The following is a 9,180-nucleotide window of genomic DNA, read 5'->3' as shown; positions in this document are numbered from 1 at the left end:
CGCTGAGCAGCAGGAGGAACTGACATGGGTCTTGAATGCCCTGCTAGGGGACTGATAAAGCCATGGCTCTCTGGTACGTCCAGCTTGTTACCTCCTTGTCAGATAGAAACCAGATGAGACACAGTTTGGGAGCCTGGGAACTCGGCACAGCCCTGACCATGCAGCAGTTTCAGGCAGAAATGTAACAGGGTGCTCTCAGGAAGTTGCGCCAAACCCAGGGAGAAGTTAGGTTTTGTGACTGAGCCAGGATCTGGTTGTGCAGTGGAGGATGAGGTATGAGTACAGACCATTCACTGGATTTATAAAGCACAAATTGTTTGGTTTTCAGTAAGGCCCAAAGAGGTCAGGCTAGCAACAGCATGGGCCAAGTACTTTAGTTTAAATCCTGATGCTGACCAACGCAGTCATTTAGACTGACACAGAAAGATTACTCTGGATTAGCTTGAAGTATCTGAGGTCAGAATCAGACACGTGCAGTCCCCAGGGATAAGGAACAGGAGAGGGATGAAGCATAGCTGGGACATCAGTGGAGGATGGACCTGCCAAACTGAAAATGTTGCAAATATCATGTATAGTTGCAAAGTCATTCAAAGAGACTCTAAATAGCTCCTACAGGCATTTCCTGGCAGATATCTACTAGCAAAACTCCATCTCAGTCTAACTTTTCATTAATCAGCGTCACCCATTGATGGCACTGCCCCTGTCAGTAGGAATAAGGATGTGTACCACTTCATAATGAGGAAAAGCTTCGTCGCTGCAAGTGTCACCCTGAGGATCACACCAGCAGAACTGGGACTAAAACTCCCACTCCTGACAACCTCTCTGCACCACTGTCCATAAGCAGAGAAAAAACCACAACAAAAACAAACCCAACATCATTCAATTGGCAATTCAATATTTGTGGCTCAACAGCACCTCATCAGCTCTCAGAATTTGCCACATTTGCTTGGAAAGAAGAGCCAGATTTCCAGCACTCCCTGGGCAAAGAGCTCTCAGATCGAGAGACTGAAAAGGCTTTGAAAGAAACCTTCCATCAACAGTCTTTACAAATGTCAGAGCTGGTTTCCTCCTCCCTGAGCTGCCTGGCTTGCAGTCCCTCCCCCAGGACAGCAGTGAGCTCAGCCAAAAGCACCTGCCCAGCTCCTTCTTTCAACTGTCCTGAATTTATGGGACTCATTTAACATCAAGCTGCTCTGACATGCAACAGTTAACTAATGAGGCTCTGGACCCAGGTCCTCTTCTTCATCCTGTTCTCCCTCTGCCTCAACTACCCCTTCTGGAGGGAAAAGCTCTCCTCCCAGGAGAGGGGAGCATGCAAATACCACCAAGCCAGGAGCAGGTTTGCAAGGTAGATCCCCTGCACCTCGGCCAACAGAGACAAGTTATTTGGGAGCAGCAGTGGTCCTGCCCGGACATGCCATGGCACTGGGAAGATAAGCCCGTGCCCCTGTGACGCCGTGGTGGGGAGCTCAGCACGCAGGAAGATCTTTGGGCATCAGTCTAAGGAAGCTCACCTGCAGGACGGGTGCTGACAATGCAATATGAGTGTCCAAACCCAATGTTGTAACGTGCTTGGTGTCAGGCCCAAGCTGTATTTCTCCTGCAGCCTTGGCTGCCAGGTTCCTCCCAAGGGAGTTCTGACATTCCTGTTGCAGGGGAACTCCTGACACAGATCGCTGAGCTGAATGCATTACGTTGCATCTATTCTAGGAAAAATGTTCACTGCATTTTGAGCAGGCTTTGCTAATCGGGTCAGCCAGACTGACCTAAACAAACATTTTTCCTAATCAAGACAAAGTCACAGTGTAAAGAAGCCAAAAGCAACTTTGCTGAGGTAGTCAAGGGTGAGTTTCCTCTGGAACAGGCTGGACAGTGATTGTAATGAATGATCTCACCTAAGGCATCACCTTTGAGCCCTAAAGATGATACTAATTACCCCAGCACTGGTTTAAATTACATACTAGCTTCAGGGAGAATAGCCATGCACATTGCTTCCATCCTATATGAGGGAATTCTGCAATCTTAGAAAGTGAGAAGACAAAACAGGAAGAGAAAGAAAGGAGTGAAAGAGTTTGTGGGTATCTGCAGTTCCAACCTTCACGAGACCTTGTTCTGGCTGAACAACCTGTCAAGATCTGTGTCAAGCATCTATCACTTGGACATTGATCAGACTAGAGCGGCTCCACATGATTTCAAAGGCAGACAGCCCGGGAGAGATCTAAGAAAACAGGAGTAAGAGGAGAGATGCAAAGAAAGAGAAGATGAGTAAGGAAGTCAGAAAGGGATGGGCGAGAGGGCAAGGCTGGGGTGTTCAGGTTGGCTCAGAAGACTACGGGAAAGGAAAACCTTAAAAATGATGTGACCCGACAGGAAAGCAGATGCAAAAAAATTTGTTTTCTGGAGCAGCTGGGAGTAAGTTAGATAGATGTAAACACTGCATGGCAGACATGTGGGGAGCAACTGGGCTGAAAGACACAGCCTGCCTTCCAGCATGTGACCTGCAGTCCCCAGCCGCTCTGGCCGTGCCCTCGGCTCTTCACAACCTTTCAGCTATTTCTGCTCTGAGGGATGATGCAAAACATGCAGGCACCAACCCAAGAAAACACCTAACAACTCACAACACAAGTTGAGCTCCGAAGACAGGAAAGTGTAAGAAAAGGGCTCCATGCAAGCACCTTTGCTGTTCTAATGCCAGCCTGAAAACAGAATCAATTACTTCAGCCAGAGAATACCAAACTATGTTAAAGTTGCACGTGCAGAAGCCACCTGTGGCAGCGGGACAGCCGTGGTGTCAGCATGGGGGGCAGCCGAGAAACACGGCTTTTGTTCCAACCTTGCTCTCACTTCTGATGTCCCATGTGGAGACATGAAGTCCCAGCAGTTCAGATGTGTAAAGGGGGATAAATAGAGTCCCCAGTAGAAAGCTGGGATCAGTGGGATGCAGTAATCCCAGGACTGAGGTTGGCCTGGAAGTGAGGACTAACATGCTTGGCTCCTCCAACAGACACCTCTCCTGAAGAAGAACAATGCTAGCCCTAGCCCCAAGTCTGCCTGTGAAGCATTAGGTGATTGCACCTGACCTTGCAGCACAGACCTGGAATTTTCCCTGGGAAATCTCCCAGCCAAATCAGGCCAAGAGACAGCTCTCAGCCATTTCTTAGCTGAGCTGTAATGGTCTGCTCCATCCCTGGTGCCCTACCTGTTCCCCTGTAACTCTGCAGCAAGGAGAGTCACCAACTGACTTTTGTGAGCCATCTGATTTCCTGCAGTGAACTGTCTACTACAGGCCAAGGACACACAGGCTTGACTCATCCCTTCCTTGAAATGCACTGGTACAAGCCAAGTCTTGAGAATAAAGACTGCATATCAAGCACAATCCTACCTGTGGCTATGGGAAGAGGACCTGCCATGTGGCTGTCACAAAGACAACTCCAGAGAGTTAAGCATTTTCATTCACTTCCTTTAACACTGAGAATTCTTTAAATAGTAAATAAGTAATACACTAAATGCTAATTAAATACTACAGTCTTAAAACCTACAGGGAATTGCTGAGAAAAAAATGGAGCAAGTGCAGGAGTAGACCTTTTTCACAGGAGTGAACAGGACCTTTTTCACAGGAGGAAACACAGGAGTATGTCGCAGAGGTGTCAGCCAGGCTGTGTTGTGAATAGTGGAGCTGCACCTGTGACTATGAAATCCCTACTTCTAAATTTTCCTTTAAGGGCCTGCTGCAGAAAACACTCTTCTTTCCAAATTTCCCTCTCTAACAGAGAGAGCTCCCACTCCAGGCTTCAGCAAGACCAGCACAGCCTCAGATGGGACCAGTGCAGTGTCGGATGAGGCCAGCGCGGTGTTGAATGAGACCAGCACAGCACCGGTCGGGCTCCTAGGCAGCAGAAGACACTTTGCATCGATGAACCCAACACTTGTCATAGGATTCAGAAGCCACCATGCCTAGGCACTTGTAGTGGTACCAGGAGGAGGTTCAATGGGCCAGTCTCAGAGGCTTTCTACAGTCTCATCTGTAGAAATGAGACCTCAGGCTTCCTCTCTCTGTGAGAAAGTGGTGGTGGCATTGAATGACTGCCTTATGCCAGAGGGGATGGGGATCACCTGGCAGACATGGCTCGAGCTTTACACAACTCCAGCATCACTCAGCTAGTGCTGCTGACACCCTCCCTCAGCAGGAGCGGACTGTATGCACAGATGTACTTCCACCTCCTGCCAAACCCTCCCTTTGTTTACTCTACAAGCACTTCACCAAAGTCCTTCCTGCTTCTCCCCACCAAGATGATGGCTCTGTCTCCAGTGTTTAACCCTGTTTTGGATGCATGCCTTCTAGCACTCCTGCTCCACGTTGCAAGCTCTCTCCTAGCTTTTCCCACTTCAACTGAGATGAGCATTTAGGCCAGTGGATCCCCAAAACACACAGGAAGTTTTCCAACAGATGAACATTTTTATTTAGGAAGAGCATCCCAACTGTTTATCAGTTTCTTGGCAGCTAGGAGGTACACACAAATGATCCCCAGTCTCTGTGGAGAAAGTGACCTAGAGTCTTCCAAAGGAATTTCAAGTCTCTCTTCCTCTTCGTTACCAAAATGGAAATACGTTTCCTGGCGATGACGCTGTGGTGATGGTGCTGTAGGCTCAAAGACCCATGAACTTCTGCGTTCATCTCTGGTTTCATCCTGCTGCTAGCACTTCTGCAGGTGTAAGTCCTGCTATGAGACAGTAAGGATCAGCGTGGACATGAAGTGGAGGACCCATGAGATGGATCCAAAGAAACTAAGGAAATAGGAAAATCTGGGAACTATTATTTTAGGATTCATTTCCATCAGGCCAGTTCTGATGGCCCCACCAGGTCTCTCTGTGCTCCAGATCCTACAGGAATCTCTGACTGGCAAATTCCAAGCAAAATTTAAAGAAAAAATTCTCGCCTTACCCAGCACTCGGCTGACTAACCAGGGATGTGTCACTGACCAAATTTTACTAGGCGTGGGAACAGAGGGCCAAAATGCTTGCTGCATGTGTCTCCATGAGGGACTACTATCGATCCCCGAGACCCAGCCTCCCATTACAGCAGAGTTCCCCTGTCTAGCAACTGTAAGGGATGAGAACGGGGTGACCAAAGCTTCTTTGTCCTCACCGTGTGCAGAGATGGTGAGAGGGAGCTTACACAGCACAAAACTTGTTCAGACCAAATGTCAGTCCAAGACCTAAGCACCACTGAAGTGCTATTTATGTCCCTGTCATAGGCATAAGAGAAACAGAAGTCTGTACAGCTTCTTCCAAGAGCAACAGTGATCCATGGTGAGGAGCCTCTCTTCATCTTCAGAGGAAGCTCCCTTACAAGTTGCACCATCACTGCTCTCAGCCTGCTCACTACATACAGACATGCTACTCTCTTCCATTCTGCAAGCTGGGACAGTATTAAAGAACACACAGTGGACACAAAAGCCAGTTTTCACTCAAGGAGCAACCCACAGAGATAAGCAGTTCTTCTCCCATTCTGCTGTCCCCCAGTAGGCTCCAGAAGATGCCACTTGTCATGTTGTCCAGGCATATAGGATCACAGAGTGAAAGGGCACCTCACTGTGCATTCCCCAGAGGAGCTGGGTTAGCACTACCGAGGCAGCCTAAATTGCCATTTTGCAACTTCTAACAATGGAGACCATGACTATCATGTAGGCTATTTTTTTGCCTTAATGTCTCTCTTTTAGAAGGAGGTAAAGAATGTGCCTTGAAAAGCATGGAATCAAAATAGAGCTGTGTGTACATGAACAGCCAAAGTCATCCTTGAAGGTATTTTTCCTACTGTAAAATACAGAAGCATAGGGAAGAAACAAACCCTACTCGGTTAAAAGGAAATACCTGACTCCTGTTTGGCTGGTTTATTCTGGCTTCATTCTGACACCAGTGTCACAAACCCAGTGAAGCACAGTGGTGAATCTGACTCTAAAGATAAGGCTTTTGAAGAGTTTCACAGAACTGCTAAGAGCTGAGAGAGAAAGCTGTCTGAGTGCAGCTGTAATAGACTGTAAGGGAATAAATGGGTGCTTGCAGGAATGACCAGAAATGCTGGACTTGGCAGGAGACAGCCAGGTAACATTGATAAGCAGGCACTGCATGAAGGATTAGCTTCATTTATGGTAGGCCTTTCTGGCAGAGAAAGATGAGCAAAGTTACCTAAGTTCAAGAGCAGCAGGTGGCCTCCTGAGCAAAAGGATGCTGTTAGTAGTCATATATGTATGTCTGGTTAGCAGAAGCTACGTGAAGTAAAAAGAAGCATTCCGTGTCCCTTGGAGATTTCCCCTCCAAGTACCAAGCAGATACCACTCTCCTCAGAATTTAAAATAAAAAAAAATCCCCAAACCTATCATATGTTCACAGACTCATGCAGGTTGGGCAGGAGCTCACAAGGTCTCTAATACGATCTCCTGCTCAGATCAGGACCAGCACTAAATACAGGTTGCTCCAGGGCTTTTCCAGATAGGCCCTGGAACCCCCCAAGGAAGGAGCTTCCACAGTGACTCTGGGCAGCCTCATCCACTCCTAATTCTCCTCACTGTGAGAAATTGTTTATTTATACCCAGTCTAAACCTTTCCCATTCCAATTTATGACCACTCATCCTCCTGCCATCCATTTATGGAAAGAGCCTGGCTCCATCTTCTCAGTAACTTCCTCCCCAGTGCAGGCAGGCTGCTGCTAGGTCCTCCTGGAGCCGCCTCTCGTCCAGCTGAGCAAGCCCAGCTCCCTCAGCCTCTCCTCACAGGAGAAGTTCCCCAGCCCCCAGGCTATCTTGGTGACCATCCCCTCTGTGCACTCAGATTTATCAATGACTTGCTGGTACCAGGAGGTCCAAAACTGGAGACTGCATTTCAGACAGAGTTTTATGATTGTCAAGAAAAGGGGGATAATCACTTCCCTCTGTCTGTCTCCCAACGCCCTCCTGTTGCAAGATGCTGGCTACCTTTGCTACCGGGGCACAGCGCTGCCCCACGACCCTGGGTGGGTCAGCCAATCCATCCCAGGGGCAGGAGTTGGTATTTGTCCTTGATGAATTTTATGCGGCTTCTGCTGACCCATTCCTCCAGCCTGGCTAGGTCCCCCTCTGAGTGTCAGCCTGTACACTTACTCAAATTGATACTTTTTTCTGTTTCAAGTACACAGACCTTTTTGAGGATGCATCTACAGACGTGCCTTTATTACGTCTTTGTCACAACTTTAGATGAACAACACAGAGAACCATTTTTGAAAGACCAAGATGACTCATTAGGAGTGCCAGAGTCCAGGAAAGGAGAGTAGTTCAGAGACATGTAATTCTTGCTCCGAAGGAGCCCAGCCTCTGCAGTAAGGTTCATCCATCTTTTCTTTCCGCTTCCTTTCTGAACAGAAGAAATCACCCGCAGAAAAAGTTTCATACTGGCATTTTGTGGCCAAAATTCCTGGCCTGCTCTAAGAAAAATGCTTGCTGAACAATATCTGGAAATGTTTGCCCATCTTTGAAGCAAAGGCACTGGCAACTTTGTGAGCTATTGTGCACGGTGATGCTTTGCACAGTTCAATGTAAAAAGAACTTCTCAGCACATCTCAAGATCCCAGGAGATTTGCTGGATTTAGTAAGAAAATGTAAGCGTATTCCTTCCCCCCATGTTGTCATGCAGAGTGCGAACAAAGAGGGTGATGTATTATGTTCTGGCGCTTGTATCACCAACAGATTTGGTAGGCGAGAAGTGGCTACAGACTCTGTTATATTTATCATCTGCTGGAAGAGAAGTATCAGCTTGACTCTCACACTCCAGCAGAAGTTTGTGGTGCTGGCAGTTTGGAAAAAAATCCACAAAAAAACCCCAACACCTTTCTACTTGTAAGCTGAGCACAATGGTGCCTGAGTCACTGCAATCTGGTTAACGTGAAGGCAAGGGCAGGCTACTTCAGAAGCAGCTCTCTTAGCAGAAAGACCGTTTAAATGAGTCAGGACACAGCCAGCCTGGGCATGGCCACTGCACACTTTAAACGCACTGTCCTGGCAGGTGGCACCAGATGGCACTCTTACACAAAAGCTTCTTTTTTACAGGGTCTGCTTGCAGGCAGAAGTTGTATTTAAGCTATAAAGAGGTGCCAGCTATATTGGTTGGGGGTTCCCTGACTTCTGACAACAGCCCATGTTGCCCCGAGGTAAAAGGACTGGTGCCAATACATGCTATTTTCACTTCGGTATGGGAATAAACGGTCGTGGCATAAAGCACTTCATATTAGCATAGCTCCATCCACACAGGATGTACATGGAATTAGGGAAAGCAGAAGACTCCTAACAACGGGGCTCTCGGATATGAGTGGGCAAGGCCTCACAGTGCAAGCGAGCGCCCAGTCTCAGGGTGACGTGCCACTGGAAGGTCTGCCTGAACACAGCAGGACTGCTGCCTCCCGTAGAGCCTGACCAGAGTCAGTCCTTGAGACACGGTGGTATCTCAGAAATTAGGAGCTGGCAAGGTTTCTGAGAGATGGAGCTGCCTGCGTGATCTCTTTCCCAGACCTGGTGCGTCTCCACACACCAAGTGTGTTGCACTTAATGTTTATGCAAATTTTGCATCTCTGCTGTCTCCTCCACAAGGGAGGCAGCACAAAAGGCTTTAGATACCTTTTGCGGAGCAAAGGAGAGGTGGATTCATCAGGTGTTTAACGGTTGCAGCCCTTCTCTCCCTGTCGTCCCCTGTTTTGGTGTCGTGGTGCTGGCATCTCCCCTACTCCCCTTGCAAGGGTTGTCAGTGCTCGGAGACACCAACAATGCTACCCCGGGAATGCGGGAGGTGCCAGTTTTGTGACAGGGGAGTAACAAGCCATGGCTAAAATCTCTCTGTCCGGGACAAGCACATTCCCACGGCTGCGGCTGCTCAGAGGCCGGTGGAGCCTCGAGTGCGGGCAGTGCCCTGCTGCTCGGCGTGGGATGGTGCCCTCACCCCAAACCACCTCTGGACCCTCCCTGGCAGAAAGGGGGTGCAGGATTCGCAGCACAAACTCCCGCAGAAAGCTCGGGCAGGACGGCCAAGAGCCTGTGTGCGCTGCTCTGGGGAGAGCGGCTGGACTGGGGACTTGCCTGACTCTCGGAAAGGCTGGGCAGCTTCCCTGGAGCTGAACAATGCCCCTTTGGTTTCTTGGGACTGGCAACACATTTTCCT

This window comes from Athene cunicularia (genome assembly GCF_003259725.1).
Source record: "Athene cunicularia isolate RWA chromosome 5 unlocalized genomic scaffold, athCun1 chr5_part1, whole genome shotgun sequence".
NCBI lineage: Eukaryota > Metazoa > Chordata > Aves > Strigiformes > Strigidae > Athene > Athene cunicularia.
The sequence above is the reverse complement of the archived record's forward strand: the minus strand, read 5'-3'. Positions refer to the sequence as shown.